The sequence below is a fragment of the Mauremys reevesii genome, linkage group 4 (genome assembly GCF_016161935.1).
Source record: "Mauremys reevesii isolate NIE-2019 linkage group 4, ASM1616193v1, whole genome shotgun sequence".
Taxonomy (NCBI): domain Eukaryota; kingdom Metazoa; phylum Chordata; order Testudines; family Geoemydidae; genus Mauremys; species Mauremys reevesii.
Genome location: NC_052626.1, coordinates 120342548 through 120363675, shown reverse-complemented (window position 1 = coordinate 120363675; position 21128 = coordinate 120342548). Strand labels below are relative to the sequence as shown.

At 46.7% G+C, this 21128-nt stretch overlaps 1 pseudogene; it reads left to right on the top strand.

Moving 5' to 3' along the window:
- LOC120405186 overlaps positions 1–21128 on the top strand; it is a 63192-nt pseudogene that overhangs the window by 15106 nt on the left and 26958 nt on the right.

Genomic DNA, 21128 nt, shown 5'->3' with positions numbered 1-21128 from the left:
GTTTCCTCTTCCTCTTCCTAGGGTTGTTTTGGATGTCTCTGTTTGAACACAAAGAAGATGGAGAGAAACAGATCAAACAAGGGCCATCAGATGATGTTGGTGAGAGCGTTCTGACCAACAGTAAGTCGATCACTTTCTGCATTTTCTCTTGGGATGAGCCAACTTTAATCTGAACTAGTTGTAGTTTGTACATGTGGGTGGTGAGACCTGTGAGAATAGGGCCTGTGGGTAAGTTTACACAGCAAGTGAGAGGTGTAATTCCCAGTGCAGGAAGACATGTGCATGGGCTGTGTTTGTGCTCCCGCCTCAAAGAAGCAGCATGGGCGGTGGCTTGAGCTTGCCACCCGGATATGTATCCAGGGGGTCAGGCAGGATTTGACATGGGCATCTAACCTGTGTTGCCCCCACCACACTGCTATTTTTAGGCCCTAGCTCAAGTAGAGCTGAAGCTCACATCTATCTGTCTGTCCAAACTGGGACCGACACCCCACAGTGGCTGTGTAGATGCACTGTATGTCAGAAATTACCACTGCTCCACCTCGCCTTGCTCTGATATCCAAAATACCCAGGAGGTTCCTCACAAGCTAATGCTGGATCTCAGGACGCAGGGCCTGATATTCCAGGACTGTATTTTCTGGGTTTATATTTTTGAAATGTTAATTAAATTAGGGTGTCCCACCTCTATTTTCAAACCCAGTTGGATGATAAATACTATTACCATAGCTCCTATCTTCCTATTACTCATCTGGCTTTACAAACATTGTCTAAGCTGCACAACAACCCTGTGAGTTAGATCAGTAGGATTATCTCCATTTTACAGATGTGGAAACAGGCACAAAGAATCATTTGTGAGAGAGAAACACTGAGGAGTTATGAGCCCCAGTGATCTTCTCCCACCACTAGATTACTTCTTTCCTCTACATGGGAATAATTATTGTTATACCCAATTAATGATTAACATGAAGACTTTACATTGCATTTTAGCTTCTCTCTTGATTCCCAGTGATGGGAAACCAAAGCAGCAAAGTCAGTGACCTGCTCTTACGAGCTCTCGACAACCTTTCTCAGGAAGACTTGAAAAGATTTAAAGACAAACTATCACATTCTGACTTTGAGGGGAAAGGTAACATCCCCCGAGGTCGGCTGGAGAATGCCGACAGGATAGATATGAAGAACCTCCTGATGGAATTCTATAGTGGATGTAGCTGCAGTAGATGTAACCATAGAGGTTTTCACTCAGATCAACCTCCGAGATTCTGCTGCAAAACTCAGAGAGGAAAGAGAGAAAGGTAAGAGACATAAAGTTACTGTAAAACCTGGGAGTCTCCCCCAGGGCAGCAGTGGCAGGAGCAGAAGGAGAAACAGGCTGATGGCAGGAATGACAAATTTCAAATCCCAGCAGGAAGCCAGGGGGACTCAGAGCAGAGATGCCCACAGTGGCCCAGATTCTCTCGCCTACTCCACTCCCTTTTCACCACTCAGCTGGCACAAAGGGAGACGAGACAGCCTGTAACACTCCCTCTGAGGAAATCCCCAATGTGGGGGAGTCCCCAGTGGGTGTAGAGCCAACAGAGCGGTGCAGAGGGAGTGCCATGGGCAGAGAGAGGTGCAGAGAAGGAGTTACTGGGATGCATCCCTAGCTGGGGGATCATTCCTTGGTGACCATTAGCAGCTAGTGCAAGTAAGACCAGCCCCCAGGCTGCTCTAACCTGTGCCAGAGCTGGGACAGAGAACTGAGGGTCCGTAACTGGTAACTGGTCACAGCAGAGTATGTTATCCCCAAACAGCTGGTGGACAACATGAGACATTCCTGGGGTTCCAGGCAGGATCTTTATTATCTCCAAGGCTATCTTTTAATGCAAGAAACAAATTCAGTGCAGTACAAACAGCCAAGGAACCAGCAAAGCTGCAGAGCTGCAGTTCCAGAGGCTCCAGGGTGCTTTGCAGTGTCCCACAAGAGTGTAATAGCCAGTGCCAGTGGGGAGCCAGTCTGTAGTGGAGCAGTGTTAGGGCTGGTCTACACTAAGGGGAAAAATCGATATAAGATACGCAACTTCAGCTACGTGAATAACGTAGCTGAAGTCGAAGTATCTTATATCGATAACTTACCCGTCCTCACGGCGCGGGATCGATGTCCGGGGCTCTCCATGTCGACGCCGCCACCGCCGTTCGCGGCGGTGGAGTTCCGGAATCGATAGAAGCGCGTTCGGGGATCGATATATCGCGTCTAGATGAGACGCGATATATCGATCCCTGAAAAATCGATCGCTACCCGCCAATACGGCGGGTAGTGTAGACGTAGCCTCAGATTCCATGTGCTCAGTGATGGAGCTAAACTCAACCCTGTTACAGTCATTCCTGTTCCACTTCCCTGCATCCTACGGTGCCAGTGGAGCCCAGCTGGGCTGGTTCTGCCTGGGGTCCCTGGGATGGAAGCTCTGGGGCTGGCAGTGGGGCTCTCCCTAGAGGCCTTTGGAATTCACTGCCCTGGGCAGTCCCCCAGGGGGAGAGTTTAGAAGCCTCCAGAGCGCAATGCAGGGGGCAGTTCCTTGGTTTAGACTGAGCTCCGTCAGGCTGGGACAGTCATGTTATGTGTATGCACAGGGCCTAGTACAATGGGCCCCCGATTGGGGCTCTAGATCCTACCAAAACTCAGTAATAAAATAATAATTATTGAGGGGTGGGGAAAGGGTTCTTTGTTCCCCTAAATTAGTCACAGATGCTTGGCAAAAGGAGTGGCAATATTAAGCAAACTAGTCTGGTTACCTGTGCGGCTTTTAATCCAGTCAGCATCCTACATTCTATCAATAACTGAACCTTGTGAAAAGCTAGGGGGTGTTGGGGGGGAGGCCCCAAGTGGTAGTTATCCCAAATGAACAAATTCCCTCGGGCTGCCCTCAGTGTCTGTTTTAGATCCCTACATTTTAAAGTCTCTCCTGGGCCACCTAGCCCATCCCTGACTGAGGGCAGAATTCTCCTTTGCATGGACCCTTTAGTTGTTTCACCTAATCTGTGTTGGAACATGAGTGTTTGTGAGGGATTCCCTCTCCCCACAAATGCTCCTGAATTGACTGTTTGTCCCAGTGCCAGTTGTTCTGTGTTTCTCTGACCACGTGGCCGGCTCATCATGTAAAGTGCAGACTAGTCATCAGTGGAACCAGACAGGGGGAGGTCCGAGAAACAGTATTCTCCAAACTGAACTTCATACACTGATGGCTGGTAGCAGTGCTCTCCTTGGTGATTACTTCATTAACAGAGGATGCAATTGGATTATCAGTCACTTGTTGCCTCCATACAGAACAGAAATGCACTTGCATTGAACTACACTCTACATTCTTTCACTGTTATTTAAATGTAATTTCCCTTTCAGAGTTTCACCAGAGTCAAAACCCATCAGAGTTGTCAGCAAAAGGTATGTGATGGCTACCCAGGAAGTGCCTTTCCAGGTGACACCATTAGCACAGGGTTCCCTGGCAATTCTCCAGAAAAGGGAACACTGTGAAACTGCAGTAACACTACCAAAGGCAGCACTGTAAAGATGTTGATGGTGAATGTGGCAATGGCCCTGCAGGTGAGGATCATTCCCTAGGTTTTAATGTGCAGCAGCCAACGTCAATCCCCAGGAAATGCCTTTGTGGTGGTGATGCTGCTGAGGTCCAATCCTGTTTCCTTTCACAAAGGGGAGAGACGAATAGCAAAGAGAAAATGCTGCTGGTCTCTGATGCTGACGTTCCCGTGCAGCTTCCCTGCTGTTGAGTTACCGGTGCAGCATGTGTGTTGATCAGCCACCCTGAGACCCAGCAAACTTTTACCAATGTCAGACTCAGGCGTGACTTTTATCTGACTCTGTGGTCAGGCCAACAGCAGTGCTGGGACAGATGGAGTCGTCTTGGCCAGCTGAGCCAGACTTTCCTTAGATAGAAAAAGAAAAAAGAAACATGGCGGGGAAGGCAAATGACATGGTGTGTGTGGGGGGAGGGCATGCGGGGTGACATCAGAAGCCTCAGGCTCACATCCTGGGTAGTGTCCAGGATTTCGCCATTTGGTTCCCTCAGGCTGGTCAGAAAGTCTTTCAGAATCAAGATGATGAAGGCCCAACATTGTCATAGAATAACAGAAATGTAGAACTGGAAGGGACCTTGAGTGGTTATCTTGTCCACTCCCTGCACTGAGCCAAGAGTGTTTGTCTTCATAAAACCCTCCAATGATAGAGACTCCACCACCTTCCTGGGAAGCCTATTCCAGAGCTCACCTATAAGAATAGTTAAAAAGTTTTCCTAATATCTAACCTAAATCTCTTGCTGTAGATTACGCATTATTACTTGTCCTACCTTCAGTGGACATGGAGAACAATTGATCACCATCCTCTTTATAACAGTCCTTAACATATTTTAATACTGTTATCAGGCCCCCTTCATCATCTTTTCTCAGGACTAAGCATATCCAGGTTTTTTAACCTTTCCTCATAGGTCAGATTTTCTAAACTTTTTATCCTTTTTGTTGGTCCTCTGGGCACTCGCCAGTGTTTCCACATCTGTCTTAAAGCATGGCACCCAGAATTGGACACAGGACTCCTGCTGAGGCCTCACCAGTGCTGAGTAGAGCAGGACAATTGCCTCCTGTGTCTTACATATGACAATCCTGTTAATACACCCCAGAATATTAGCCTTTTTCACAACAGCATCACATGGTTGACTCATGTTCAATTTGTGATACACTATAACCCCTAGATCTTTTCAGGAATACGACTGCCTAGCCAGTTATTCCGCATTTTATATTTGTGCATTTGATTTTTCCTTCGTAAGTGTAGTACTTTGCACTTCTCTTTATTGAAGTTCATGTTGTTGATTTCTTACAAGTTTTCCAATTTATAAAGGTCCTTTTGAATTCTAAACCTGTCCTCCAAAGTGCTTGTAACCCCTCCCAGCTTGGTGTCGTCCACAAATTGTATAAGTATATTCTCCACTCATCAAAGTTATTAATGAAAATACTGAATAGTACTAGACCGAGATCCATCTTTGAGACCCCATTAGAATGCCCTGCCATTTTGACAGCAATCTATTGATAACTGCTCTTTGAATACTTTTTTTTTCAATCTACTGTGCACTCACCTTATAGTAATTCAATTGACCACATTTCCCTAGTTTGCTTATAAGAATGTCTTGTGGGACTGTGTCTCAAGCCTTATTAAAATCAAGACAAGTGATATTTATGGCTCCCTCAATCCTGTAGGCTAATAATCCTGTCAAAGAAGGAAATTAGGTTGGTTTGGCATGATTTGTTCTTGAAAAATTCACATTGGCTATTACTTTTTACCCTATTATGCTCTAAGTGCTGACATATTGAGTGTTTAATAATTTGTTCCAGTATCTTTCCATCCATTGAAGTTAGGCTGCTTGGTCTTTAATTCCCTAGGTTGTCTTTGTTCCATCATAAAAAAGATATTTGCCCTTCTCCAGCCCACTGGGACCTCATCCATCCTCTATTAGTTCTCAGAGAAAGTGATTCAGAGATGGCCTCATCTAGTTCCTTAAGTATCGTAAGTTGAATTTTCAGGCCCTGCTGACATGAGTGCATCTAACTTATCTAAGTAGTCTTTACCCTGCTCTCTCCCTATTCTGACTTTTGGGTTTTCCCTTTTGTTATTAATAAGAATTGTCTTAGCATCTGGTCACAATTAACATATTTAGTGAACACTGAAGCAAAATAGGCATTAAACACCTCAGCCTTCTAGGTATCATCCATTATTAGATCTCCTTCCCTGCTAAGCAGTGGACCTGTGCTTTTCTTTGTCCTTCTCTTGCTCCTGTTGTATTTATAGAGCCTTTTATTGTTTTCTATGTCCTTCACTAGGTGTAACTCATTTTGTCCCTTAGCCTTTCTGATTTTGTCCCTACATCTCTGTGCAATCCTTTTGTTCTCATCCTAAGCAATTTGTCTGTCTTTCCACTCTTTGTGTCATGGTGGATCCCAGGAGGTGATCGGAATCCCAGCCATGATGGGAAAGTTCGCTCCTTCCATTTCATGTGTTCTTCTGTTCCATTTAGCGACCCGCAGACAAACTGTGTACAAAATGGGGCAGCAGCCTCATGCCATTACAATAAACCAATCAAAATACTTGGTGATTTCAATTATAAACATTTTTCCTATTTCTAGAATCTCTAGGCTCATTGTCATGCCAACCTATGACTTTACCAGGAGCCTTGCAGACCCCTCAGTACTGCTTTTCTAGAGTAAATGATCCAGTTTGTATCAGTTGTTTTACAAACAATTTTCTATAATGGGCGGAGTGGGACTTTTGTTACCTTGGGCAACTTCCAATACAGATGTGTGCAAAATGTCCCTCTGGGTCAGTACTGAGTGAATGTACTAGCCTCATGCTGGAGGACACTCTGCTGTAGGGGCAGGGGCGGCTCCAGACCCCAGCACGCCAAGCGCATGCTTGGGGCGGCATGCTGCGGGGGGTGCTCTGCCGGTCACCGGGAAGGCGGCAGGCAGCTCCGGTGGTCCCGCGCGGCAGCCAGCACACCTTCCACAGGCATGCCTGCGGGAGGTCCACCAGAGCCGCGGGACCAGCAACTGGCAGAGCGCCTCCCGCGGCATGCCGCCCTGCTTAGGGCGGCAAAATGTCAAGAGCCGCCCCTGTTTAGGGGCACCATCTCTTAAGTGAGGAAGGTAACTGGAAATACTAATTGTGGTAATTAAAGATCCCGTGACGCTCTCTCTTGTGTGTCCTGACAAATTCTAGTTTATGAAGTTACATTCTTTCCACCTACATTCCCAGTATTGTTTCAACTGCATATAATATTCTCCTCCACTTGTTACCTACCTTGTTGTGTAGACAGTAGCCAGGTTTCACCAGGGGATGAGGTGATACCTACAATCTTTACTTAAATGAATAATTTCATTGAGGCGACCATGTTTGAATAAGGGCTGCAGGATCTCACCCATATTTAAATGATTTCAGGATCCTTTTTGAAGAAGGTTTCATTATAAATGTGAAGAACCATTATTGTTGTTCCAGTAGAACTATTTTAAGAGATTAGTCTGAGATTAGTCTGTCTGTTTTCTGAACTTTCAGTTCAATATTTCTAATGTTTCATGTTGCTGATACAGGTTACAATAAGAAGTATAAAGAAGATATTAAAAAGAAATACAAGCAATAAAAGACATGAACAGTCGTTTTGGTGACAATATAATTCTAAACAGAAGATACACAAAACTCACTATTGTAGACAGACCTCGTCAGGCAAAGGAGAGAGAACATGAAATAATGGCCATGGGATGGAGACATGCAGAAATCATGACTGAACGAGCTAGTTCTGCAGTTACACCGGCCACTCTCTATAAACCTGATAAAGATGGACAAACACCACAAGTCGTTGTGCTGCTGGGAACTGCTGGGATTGGGAAAACAATGACTGCAAGAAAGATCATGTACGATTGGGCAGCTGGGGAACTCTATAAGAAAAAGTTTGATTATGTTTTCTACATAAACTGCAGGGAAATGAACCTTCTTAATGAGCAGGGAAGTGTGGCTGACATGGTTTTTAAAAGTTGGCTTAATACAAATGCACCAGTTAAGCACATTCTGGTGAATCCAGAAAAACTCCTGTTCATAATAGATGGGTTTGATGAACTGAGATTTTCCTTTGATCAGCCTAAAGATAATCTGTGCACTGATCCCTGGGAGAAAAAGCCAATGGAAATCCTACTGAGCAGTTTATTTAGGAGAACAGTTCTTCCTGAGTCCTACCTGATGATCACTACAAGACCAGCTGCTCTGGAGAAACTCGGGCAATGTTTGGAGTGTTCACGTTATGCAGAGATCCTGGGGTTTTCCAAAGCTGAGAGGGAAGAATATTTCCACAAGTTCTTTGGAAATGAAAACCAAGCAAGACAAGCTTTACAATTTGTGAAAGCAAATGAAATTCTTTTCACCATGTGCTTTGTCCCCTTCGTATGTTGGATCATCTGCACAGTTCTGAAACAACAGCTTGAAAAAGGTGAGAATCTCACACAAACTTCAAAAACAGTCACTGGAGTGTATATGCTCTACCTTTCCTGTTTAGTCAAGCCTCTCAGCAACAATACAAAGCAACACTTACATGGAAATCTGAAGGGACTTTGCTCTTTGGCTGCTGATGGAATCTGGAAACAAAAGATACTGTTTGAGGAAGAAGAAATCAAGAAGTTTGGCTTAGATCAAGAGAACTCTCTCCCCCTCTTTTTGAATGAGAATATTTTTCAAAAAGAAACTGACTGTGAATGTCTCTACAGCTTCATTCACTTAAGTTTTCAAGAGTTTTTTGCAGCTTTGTTATATGTCCTGGAGGAAGGTGAAACAACAGATTCAGGGATTCCCAAGAAAGATGTGAAAACGTTGTTAGAAAACTATGGAAACTCTAAAAATTATTTAATGTTAACAGTGCGATTCCTGTTTGGGTTCTTAAATGAAGAAAGAATGAAGGACCTGCAGGAAAAATTTGGGTGTAAACTTTCACCTAAAATTAAGGCAGATTTACTGAAGTGGGTTCAAGCAAACCAACAAACAGATTTAACCTTGCCCTGTGTTCATGAGGGGATTTATCAAAGTTATCAGCTTGAGTTGTTTCACTGTGTGTATGAGATGCATGAAGAAGATTTTGCAGTTAATGCATTGGATCACTTCACTGAACTGAAATTAAATCAAAATAAATTTACCCAGATGGATCAACGGGCTCTTTCATTCTGTGTAAAGCATTGTCGTAGTCTGGAGTCACTTTGTATGTGTGACTGTACATTTAGCTTAGAAGACCACGAGGAAGAACTCCCAAGACGACAAAAGTGGCTACATCAGTAAGTATTATCTGAGCTGAAAAATCTGTAGTTTCTTTAACAGATCAAATGTTGTTTTTCCTATGTCTTGATAACTACTAATTGGCTGAATGACCCACCTGAGAACAATTCTACTGTTACTGTAAGCTACTATACAGTTATCCAGGGCCGCTGCAACCATTTAGGCAACCTAGGCAGTTGCCTAGGGTGCTAGGATTTGGGGGGCGCCAATTTCTTTGGCAGCGACCGCAGCAGCCGGATCTTTGGACACCCCGGTTGCCGCCAACATTTAGGCGGAGGGAGCTGGGGCAGGGGGGTGCGGGGAGGGCTGCCTGCAGCAAGTAAGGGGGGGGCAGCACGCAGGGGGAACTCCCCGCCCCAGCTTACCCCTGCCCTGCCTCCTCCCTGAGCATGCCATGACCGCTTCATTTCTCCCGCCTCCCAGGCTTGTCGGTATTAACAACTGCTTGGCAGGTCTCCAAAAGCAATCCTAAACCAACCTACCACATCTTGCACATCTTGCAAAACTGTCACATGTTTCCACATAACTAGTGCAATGGGAGTGTGGAGTTTTTTTGTTTTTTCTGGGTGAGCGAAGATGCCACAATACCCAGTGGTAGAGTGACCGGATAGCAAGTGTAAAAAATTGCTCCAAAAATCAGGACTGTCTCAATAAAATGGAGCTATCTGGTCACTCTACCCAGTAGCTTAGCAGATGGTGCATTGAGGTACCAGCTAAAGGGCTGTGAGTTCTAATCCCAGTTGTTTTCTTGACTGCTCTTGATATTTCTCTGCTTTTTTCATCCCTTATTAACATAGGCCTCAAAACCCTGCCTTAGGGGAGGTATAACTATCACCAACCCATTTTACAGCTGAGATAACAGAGCGATTGGCAAGTTCACATCAACAGAGCCGAGGATAGAACCCAGGCCTCTAATAGCATGGATTTAAGCCTCATCCATTTTGCCACACTGCCTACAAGGTGAAAAGAACCAAAATATCTCTGTGTAATCCACATTCAGACAGAGTGGCTCTTTATTCCTGTCTAGTGACTAGATCGTACAGCAAGCAGTTCATGGATCTCTAATAGCCCCTGTACTCATGGGAGTGGTCCTATAAATCAAGTGACAGGTGCTCCTCTTTTGAGGTTGAGAGCCCAGGACCACTCCCTGCAGATTAGGGCTGGCCAAATCAGGCAGGGAACAGGTCTGACCCTGGTCTCTCACATTTCAGATCAGTGTCCTAACTACCCAGTTACAGAATCAGTCTCGCTCTCTCTGGCCCAATTAATATTTAAGGATCTGCACAAAGTGGAATAGCTCCAACAGAGAGAAAAACACTAACCATAGGGTTATTTGCTATTCTGAGATGAGAGCTCTCTCTCTCTTCCTCTCTCCAGAGGTATTAAGGAATGTTTGTTGAACATTTTCTAACTGAAGACAACCCAAGCAGGAGGGTTGTTGCAATGGCTCTGCTGTCTCTAATCAGCAGAGCTTAGATTCCTCCCAGAGCAAGGAAGAGAACCCAGCCTAACAATCCTGAAACCCAACAGCCTAGTGCTAGGGATTAAACACCATTCCCCGCTAATAGGATGTTGGTGGCCCCAGAATGAATTGAGATTGGTCAGTACCAGCTCCCACCTCACAAACTCACCACCATGTGTTACACTAACTAGTAAATGATCACGTTTAGTCTAATGGGCAGAAGTTAGTAAGCAGGAGTCATGTGCACCAGCTGCCCGGCCATTGTCAAGTGTTTTGCAGGCAGGGGAGGCTCTAGACATTTTGCCGCCCCAAGCACGGAGGGTCCGCTGGTCCCGCAGCTTCGGCGGACCCTCCGGACCCGCGGCTTCGGTGGACCCTCTGCAGGCACGCCTGCGGGAGGTCCACCGAAGCCGCGGGACCAGCGGACCTTCCGCAGGCAAGCCACCGAAGGCAGCCTGCCTGCCACCCTCGCAGCGACCGGCAGAGTGCCCCCAGTGGCTTGCCGCCCCAGGCACGTGCTTGGAGTGCTGGTGCCTGGAGCCGCCCCTTTTTGCAGGATTCACAGCAGAGGTAAGTTTTAAGGAGGGATTTGAAAAAGGCTATTGCAAAGGAGTAATAAGAACATAAGAATGGCCATACTGAGTCAGACCAAAGGTCCATCCAGCTCAGTATCCTGTCTGCTGACAGTGGCCAATGCCAGGTGCCCCAGAGGGAGTGAACCTAACAGGTAATGATCAACTGATCTCACTCCTGCCACCCATCTCCACCCTCTGACAAACAGAGGCTAGGGACACCATTCCTTACTCCTTAGTGGAGTTATGATGTGTTCCTCCCAGGCATAGGGGATGGCAAGGGAGAAAGCATGAAAATATTATGGACTAATGAGTAATGAAAGCTGGCTTGGTCGGCAGAGTAGAAGCAGAGGTTGACATCTTGATAATGTGCTACAGTAACAGACAGGGCAAGGCTAAGCCATAAAGGGCTAAATGGTAACTTGTGTTCGATTCAGTGGAGAGGGGTGGCTAGGTTACCAGGAACACATCTCCCCAAAACGGTGCTGCCTGCCCTGGCTCCTTAATGGCCCGAGTCAAGTTAAATAAGGTTGTACTGACTCTTTTCAAAGCACTGCATGGTGCTGGCCCTAGATCTGAGATAGAGAGAGAAAGTCCCTCCAAGACAGCGAATTGGCCTGGTGGCTTTGTTCCACAAGAAAAACCAATCAGTTGACAAGGAAGGAAAGGCTCGTCTCTGCAGGAGATTCAGTTGTCCCAGGTGTGGGGTCACAAGGTGGAACTCACTGCTCAATGAAATAAGAATGAACCCCCTGCACCCACCCACCCACACTGCCTCAAAACTAAATACAAACTCTACATCTCTGACTGAGTTTTCCCACAAGAACCAGCTCTCACCAGCACCATCACATTACACATGTTCTTTAAAAATAACCCCAGTGATACCCACGCTCTTTCCTGATGGAGGGGAGATATCTTGTGGAAGGCACTGGGACACCATCGTGTTGGATGACCTTACAATAATCTGAGTCTTCAGCATAAATTTGACCGTCAAAGCCACATTTTGAATGAAATTGCCCAGTGTCAAGGTGTAGGTGGAGAAAAGGAGGGGCCAAGGAAGGAGCCCTGTGGGGTGCCAGTGAAAGATGAAGGGGGGTGGGAGGATGCAGCACATGAAATGCTGACGAGAGAGGTAGGAGGAGAAGCAGGAGAGAACAGACTCCTGAAAGTTGAGGGAAGAAGAGGTTTCAAGAGGAGGAGAGTAGGCAAAGGTGTTAAAGGCAGTGGAGAGGTTGAGGAGGGAGAGGACCGAGTACAGAACCTGAACTCTGGCTAGGGTGCGGTTAATAAAAACTAAGATGGAAGCTTCAGTGGTGAGGAAGCCAGACTGGGCAGGGTGACAAAAGACAGGGATTTGGCCTGCTCTCCTTTTACCCACCATCTGCCTCAGTGACACCATCGACCATCCCATCCTATCTTCTGATCTACCTTGTCCCTAATACCCTTCCATTCCTCATGTTCCCCGCCCTCAAACTCTGGTCCATTTCCTTGGCAACATATGTGTGATTTATTTGCCCCCATGCAGGGCCGGCTCTGGCTTTTTTGCCGCCCCCAAGCAAAAAAAAAAGGGGTGGGGCCGCCGGAGCGGCAAAGCGGGGGGGGGGGGAAACAAAAAACATGGCGCAGCCAGAGTGGCAAAGTGGGGTGGGGGGAACAAAAAAACAAAAAAAAAGGCACGGCTGGAGCAGCAAAGCAGGTGGAAAAAAAAAACCCTGCGGTGCGGCTGGAGCGGCAAAGCGGGGGGAGGGGACACGGCGCGGCAAAGTGTGTGGGGGGAACAAAACAAAAACATGGAGCGGCAAAGCGGGGGAGGGGCGGGAATGGCGCGGCTGGCAAAGCAGGGGAAAAACAAAACAAAAAAACCCTACAGTGCGGCCGGAGCCAGTGTGCTGGGGGACTCCCTGTGCTGGAGAGTGCGCGCCTGGTCTAGTGGTGGGGGGAGAGAGAGAAGGGGGGCAGCTAGGGCTTCAGCGGGGCTCTCTTCCCGCGGCCCCAACCGCCGCACTGCCTGCCGGGAGGGCTCCGTGCTGCTCCGGTTGGCTGGGAGAGAAGGACGCTGGCTGCCCTGCCAAGTTTGCTGCAGGGTGCTCCCCTCCTGCACCCCTTACAGGGCGGCCAGAGCAGCAGAAAAAAAAAAAGCGGCCGTGCCGCCCTAATATTGGGCAGAAGCCACTCCCTAGAATCTGCCGCCCCAAGCACGAGCTTGCTCGGCTGGTGCCTGGAGCCGGCCCTGCCCCCATGATAAAAAACCCTTCCCGTGACCCCACTAGTCTCTCCAACTATCACCCTGTCTCCCCGAGTAGTCTACAACTGCTGTTTAAGAAAGACCTGATTATTAGAGCTGGGCAGATAATAATTAATAATTCGTTCAATGAATGTTGCCTTTTTCACAAGTTATCCAAACAATTTTATTTTTTTAAATATTAATTTTTCTAAATTATTCATTTTGATTGGACACACGGGGTCATAGATATTTCAGTTCTGTGATTCGATGAACATAAATATGAGAACCAGATTTCTAGTATGAATGCTCAGGATTATAAATACAAATTTTGCTTTCACGGGAATATTCTGTAATAGTTATTTAAACGCATTGCTTCAACAACATTCCTGTCTGCAAATTCCCTTTGCTAGAATATTTGGAAAGCACACAATAAAGATGTGTGAACACAGTGGAAATAAATTCACTTTAAAATTCATCAGAATATTCTTGAATTTTAGTTGTTTAATTATTCATCCAGCACTATTTCTTATACAGATGCTGCTTTAAAATTAACTTACCATTTTACACATTCTGCTGTCAGGAAACAATAAGCTCCATTTCTGATTCCTCCTAGGGATGTAATTTACTAAGGGTATGTCTACACTACAAGAGTAGTTCGATTTAACTTAGGTCGAATTTGTGGATTCGACCTTATGAAGTCGAATTTGTGTATCCACACTAAGGACACTAATTCGACTTTGTGAGTCCACACTAACGGGGCAAGCGTCGACTTTGGAAGCGGTGCACTGTGGGAAGCTATCCCACAGTTCCCGCACTCCCCGCTGCCCATTTGAATTCTGGGATTTCCCTCCAATGCATGCTGGAGGGAAAAATGTGTCGAGGGTGGTTTTGGGTAACTGGCATCATTGAACCATCAATCACTCCCTCCCTTCCTCCCTCCCTGAAAGCACCTGCGGGCAATCTGTTCGTGCACTTTTCTGCTCAGTGACAGCGCGGGCGCCATAGCACTTTGAACAAGGATCCCGCTGCAGTTTTGGCCGTTGTCAACTCCTCGCACCTTATCGTCCACCTCTTCCACAGTCAGCTGCTGAGAAATAGGGCTACTTTTCAATGGTGCTGCGAGCACTGGTGGACCATGGGGGACGTTTTACCAACATCAACATCGGGTGGCCAGGCAAAGTTCATGACGTGCGTGTTTTCAGGAACTGTGGTCTGTTTAGACGCCTGCAGGAAGGTAGTTTCTTCCCGGACCACAAAATAAGTCTTGGGGATGTGCAGATGCCTATAGTGATCGTCGGGGACCCAGCCTACCCGCTAATGCCCTGGCTCGTGAAGCTCTGTGCAGGCGCCTTGCACAGCGACAAGGAACTCTTCAAGTACCAGCGAGCAGTGAGCAGCGTGACCTGTGACTGTTTAGTTTCTTTACAGAGAAGCTGAACCTGCCCCTGTTTCTTTACCAAGTGACTGTTGACTAGCATCTGCAGTTACATACCCCGCCCACCCCGCTTCCCCAACTTCCAACACACGTTTAACAATAAAAGACATGTTCCACTGTAACTTTACAAAGGTTTCTTTATTGATGACTTTGCGTTACAGGGTTGAAACTGGGACACAGACTGTGCTGGGTAGGGTGTGCAGTGATGTAAAGACCGCCTGTAAACTCGAGGAATGACAGGCTCCTGCTCCCAGAGCGGTCTGCATTGCCGGACTGGATGTTTCAATGGAGCCTGCCATCCCTCCTTTTTGGGACTCTGTGTGCGGGGGCTATGTGGCCTTTTGGCGGGGGAGGACGGATACAGATTCCTCTGCTGCGTGGCTCTGTGGTCCAGGACAGGGACCGTTGCATGAGATCTGTAACCCCCCTCCCCCGCTACAAAGTCACGTACCCCCCCACCCACACAGAACCTGCAAACCACCTCCCATAGCGACCAGGGTGCCTACTGACTGCAGTGTGTGTGTGACCTGCTGCTGATCCTGCCCCCATGTCTGTACCCTGGTAAAGGTGATTGTCCTGTCCAATTACCAACCCCCTTCCCCCCCTTCAAACACAGTCTCCTCTAAAAGAACATGACGGAAACAGTAATTAACAGAAAAGTATTTTTTATTATCAACTAGACAGTTAGGGGATGAAACTGGGATGGGGGCTTGGGTGAGGTGGGAAGGAAAGGACTTCTCAAAATTTAGGCTATGAGAGCTTTTCGGTACTTGAGCACTCTGCTGGGGTGCAGTGACAGTTTACACGGCCTCTGGCGCCCCTCCTTCTGGTTATTTTGGGTGAGGGGGGTATGGGACTTTGTGGCGGGGGAGGGCGGTTACAGATACACGGCAGGGGGGCTCTGTCCTCCTGCCTGAGGTCCTGCAGAACATGCACAAGGTGCAGGAGCATGTCAGTTTGCTCCCTCATTAGTCCAAGCAGCGTTTGAGTCGCCTGCTTGTCTTCCTCACGCCACCTCTCCTCCCGTTCGCTGCGTGAGCGCTGGTACAGAGAGAGGGTCTCCCTCCACTGGCTCTGCTGGTCCGCGTCGTCTCGGGAGCACCCCATAAGTTCAGCGAACATCTCGTCCCGTGTCTTTTTCTTTTGCCGCCTAATCTTTGCCAGGCTCTGTGAGGGGGATGCTGTGGCAGGTCTGGAGACAGTCGAAGCTGTGTGATGGGAAAAAGGGAGTGAATTCCTTGCAAAGATAAATTTTTGCGAACAATGAACACAGTCTAGTCTGTCTCTGTGAATTCTGGGTTGAGATCCCAGTGCCTGATGGGGCAAAAACCATTTTCGCGGGTGGTTCTGGGTAAATGTCGTCAGTCATCCCTTCCTCTGGGAAAGCTACAGCAGACAATCATTTCAAGCCCGTTGTCCCTGGATTGCCCTGGCAGACGCCACAGCGTGAAAACCATGGAGCCTGTTTTGCCTTTTGTGCCTGTCACCGTATGTGTACTAGATGCCGCAGACAGAGGCGGTCCAGCAGCGCTACACAGCACCATGCTTTTGCTTTTGCATGACAGCAGAGATGGTTACCAGCCATACTGTACCATCTACCATACCATAAATTGGTAATAAGATGGGCATGGTTACCAGTCCTTTTGCACTGCACCATTTGCTGCTGTCATAAGTGCCCCTGGCTGCTCTTAGCCAGGGGCGCAAAAGCCAAAATTGGGAATGACTCCCTGAGTCAATCCCTCCTTTTTGGTATCTAAAAATAGAATCAGTCCTGCCTAGAATATGGACAAGTGTACTAGAGAAGCACTGTATCAGAGAACCAGAGAGCACAGCTGCTCTGTGTCAGATCCTGCATAGATTATGAGCTGAATGCTATTCACAGGGGGTGCTCCTGCAACAACCCCACCTGTTCATTCCATTCTTCCCCCAGCCTTCCTGGGCTACCATAGCATTGTCCCCCCACTTGTGTGATGAAGTAATAAAGAATGCAGGAATAAGACACAGTGACTTGTTAGTGAGAAATGAGTGGAAGGCAGCCTCCAGCTGCTATGATAGTCCAGATAGGACATTAAGAAGTGTGGAGGAGAGGAGCCCAGCATCACGCTGCTAGTCCAGGGGCAATTGAATCTTTTCTTTACACATGAAGGGTGGGGGCTGATGGAGCTCAGCCCCCTGTTGCTATGATGAGGACGGTTACCAGCCATACTGCACCATCTACCAGGAAAAATTAGGGCCAGGCACCCTTGATCGACCTAACTGATGCTAGTACGCATGGTTACCAGTCCTTTTGCACTACCCCATGTGACAATAGGCTGATGATGATGATGGATATCAGTCATATTGTACCGTCAGCCACCCATGGCGGGGGGGGGGGGAGCAAGGATATTGGTGTTGAGTGCTGCAGCATCGCATCTATCTGCAGCATTCAGTAAAGATGCGGTGACATGTAAAAGAGTCAACAAAGGATTGTTTTCCCTTTCACTTCTGGGGGTGGGGGGGGGTGCGTAAATTGCCGAGCTATGCCCTGACCCACTGCGGACACTGTGTTTGACCCTAGAAGCATTTGGAGCTCAGCCAAGAATGCAAATGCTTTTCGGAGACAGCAGGAACTGTGGGATACCTGGCATCCTCAGTCCCCCCTCCCTCCATGAGCGTGCATTTGATTCTTTGGCTTTCCGTTACGCTCGTCACGCAGCAGCGTGCTGAGTCTCTGCTATGCCGTCTGTCCGGAGGTTTTTGAAAAATACTTTGGACCAGGCGTAACATTACAGTAATTCCCCTAATTAGATGCAGGAGTCTCCGAGCGAGATCACCCTGAGGACGGTCACTGAAGGAGATAGAGAGCGCATGCTGCGTGAAAGCCAGCACAAAGCAGGGCCCTATGCTGCCATGCTCGGGGAGGCAATGCTCCCTGAGTATCTCATGAAAGCCTGGCGCAGAAAAGTGTGCTACCACAGAGCACCCAATAAGGCAGCTCTCCCCAGGAACCTCCTGCGGAGGCTTTTCGATTACCTCCAGGAGAGCTTCATGGAGATCTCCCAGGAGGATTTCTGTTCTATCCCCATATATAGAGAGACCTCCTTTTGACATACTTCAGATTCCTGTTATATTAAGAATAAAAGTTTACATGGTTAAAGCACTTACCGACTGCTCCTTCCCCTGATTCAGGGTCCGGGTTAACGGCCGGGGAGGGTTGGTAGGGGATCTCCGTGAGGGTGATGAAGAGATCCTGGCTGTCGGGGAAACCAGCGTTGTAAGCGCTGTCGCCTGCCTCGTCCTCCACAAACCCTTCCTCATCTTCCCCGTCCACGAACATCGCCGAGGAACTGGCCGTCGACACTGTCCCATCGTCAGAGTCCATGGTCACTGGTGGGGCAGTGGTGGCAGGCTCCGTAGCGTCCGTTTGCCGCTTTGATTTTTTGGTAGCCTTGTCTGGGGTCCTTGATTTTCACGCGGCACTGCGTTGCATCCCGGATGTATCCTCTGTCTCTCATGGCTTTGGAGACCTTCTCGTAGGTCTTTGCATTCCGATTTTTGGAGTGCAGCTCCGAAAGCACAGACTCCTCGCCCCACACACCGATCGGATCCAAGAGTTCCCGGTCAGTCTATGCTGGGTCCCTCTTTCTATTCAGAGATTACATGAACTCCTCTGCTGGAGAGCTCTGCATCGCTGCCGGTGCTGCTGAGCTCGCCCCGATGTCCAACCACGAAATGAGATTCTAACTGTCCAGACAGGAAAAGGAATTCAAATTTTCCCGGGACTTTTCCTGTGTGGCTGGTCAGAGCATCGAAGCTCGGACTGCTGTCCAGAGCGTCAACAGAGTGGTGCAGTGTGGGATAGCTCCCGGAGCTAGTAAGTTCGATTTGCATCCACACCTAGCCTAATTCGACATAGCCATGTCGAATTTAGCGCCTTCTCCCTCGTCGGGGTGGAGTACCGAATTCGAACTAAAGAGCCCTCTAGGTCGAATTAAATGGCTTCCTGGTGTGGACGGGTGCACGGTTAATTCGAATTAACGCTGCTAAATTCGAATTAAAGTCCTAGTGTGGACCAGGCCTAAGTGTAACCCCAATTATACACTATTGAGTAACAGTTGTCATAATTACAATTTTAAGCAAATACTTATATTTGGTTTTTAGCTTTGTGGGCAAATTAAAGACAACATTCCTAGTTAAATAAACACAATAATTTCTACTGTATCTTCAGAAATGATACTGCACTTACTGCCTGACACACAAGCATAAAACCTCTGGAGACATTCCCATTTGTGTGAGTAGTTAGAACTGGTTTTAATATTCAGAGAATCAGAGTACCACAAGTTCATAAAATGAATGGATTAAACTTAGTCGCATGTATTCTATTTGACTCCGTATACTTAAAACACATATCAAAGTACTAGATGTAGTTTTGAATTGGGGGACTTACAACTAACTGCCTGCAGAATAACCTATATGCACTGTATCACAGTGTCCATGAGGCTATTTCAATGTTCAGGAAATAGAATTAAAATCTGCCTTCAGAGAACAACAAAGACAATTTCTATTTTCTCCTTTTTTTAAGGAAAAACCGTCAGGATAAGCCACAGCATTCACCTATTTACCTGCTCTGTCAAGCACTGAAGGATCCAAACTGTAAATTAAAGAAACTAGAGTAAGTAACTATTCTTTCTTTTTAAAATTCTCTTATTACTGCTGCTATCCCAGAAATTCTACAGCAGTGCAGCTCTTCACCATGGTTGGTATAGTGACCACATAGAATTGTGTAACTTCTGAGGATTGTGTTTAAATTTTCAGTTAAAACATGTGGGGTTGGCTTAGTCGGCCTAGTGCTGTAATGACAGTTAACCCAATTACCTTACCCACAGATGAGCCTGAGAGACAGGGGTCAGAAGGCCAGGGGGAATTCTTTGAGATCAGGAAAGATTCAGGACGTGAAAAATACAAACTTAGGCATTTTAATCTTAGATATTTCTGAGGTGCTTGTCACTAGAGCTCGGTGAAATTTACTTGGTGAATAGCTGATTTGGCAAATAATGCAGTTTAGAGTTGACTGTTCACGAATTCAGGTCAAATCTGATGAATAGTTTAAACTGAATAAAAATGGGGAGAACGTTTCCAAAAAAGTCAAAATATTTAGTTTTGACATTTTTGAAACAAAATTTCAAACTTTGTGACAAAATTATGTTTTGTTAGGAAAATTTAGCTCAGTTTAATTAAAAAATAGAGTTAAACAAAAAACCTGAAAACTAAGCATTTTGTTTAGGGGAGCACAAAACATTTCATTTGATCCCAAACCATTTGTTTTACAGTTTTTTTCATTTTGTTGGGAAAAATAGTCTTTTCTGTTTCAAGTGAACCCAAATAAAATACTTTCTTATTATTGGGTTCAGGCATTGAACCAAATAACCAATTATTCACCCAGCCCTACCTGTCAGCAGGATATCTAAGCCCTGAACATATCTATTTATTTAACATCTATGTATCTTCACTGGATTTCATTTCTCCCTGACTCACAGATGTGGTTTTTTGGGAGGGGATTTATTTATTTATTTCTCTTTCTCTGCTCCACCCCTCAACTCTCTCCTGGCTTCTTTATTTTCTTCCTACTACACCAGCTCCATCTCACGCAAGTTGGTCTAGTTCAGGGGTCGGCAACCTTTCGGAAGTGGTGTGCCAAGCCCTCATTTATTTACTCTAATTTAAGGTTTCGTGTGCCAGTAACACATGTTAATGTTTTTAGAAGGTCTCTTTCTATATTATATAACTAAACTACTGTTATATGTAAAGTAAATAAGGTTTTTTAAATGTTTAAGAAGCTTCATTTAAAATTAAATTAAAATGTAGATCTTATCAGTTTAATTGTGATCCTTGCCCTTGCTTTTCCTTGCTGAGTTTTCCAATTTCCCCAGGCAGGCAGCGGGCTGAGCGGGCTGGGAGATGGAACCCCAGACCAGCAGCAAAGTGCCACTGAAAATCAACTTGCATGCCACCTTTGGCATGTGTGCTATAGGTTGCTGACCCCTGGTCTAGTTATTACTTAGTCCTGCTTTGAGTGTGGAGGACTGGACTAAATGACTTATTGAGGTACCTCCAGCCCACACTTCCGGGATTCTGTGCTGATCCTGGAGTTGTTCCTGGGAAAGTCTTTAGCAAAGAGGTGATCTTGCATTTTGCTTTGACCATGGCTAGGCCAGGACTCAGTCTGATCCCCTCTGACAAGGAGTTCTACAGCAGGGCTCTAGCTGTTGAGAGTTCTCTGCCCCAATGCCCAAGAGTCTGAGCCTGGGCTCCTATAGCTGGATTGTCCCTGTGAGCACAGCTGTTCTGCAGGGTGCTGGTGGATCGAGCGGTTTGAGACGACATCTGTGCTAGAGAACTTTGAGCTTACCAGCAGCAACAGCAATATACCTGTATCTCTGCACAGCCACATACATACTTACAGCGATGCACAAGAGATCACATCACCTTTGGATTTTAATAGAATGCAATGACATATTGTCTCCTACCATGTCCCTCTGCACTGATTCAGCACAAACACTGGCAGAGCAGCTGCAGTGGGGCAATAAATACTTCCCATTCAATCCGACAATGCCCCT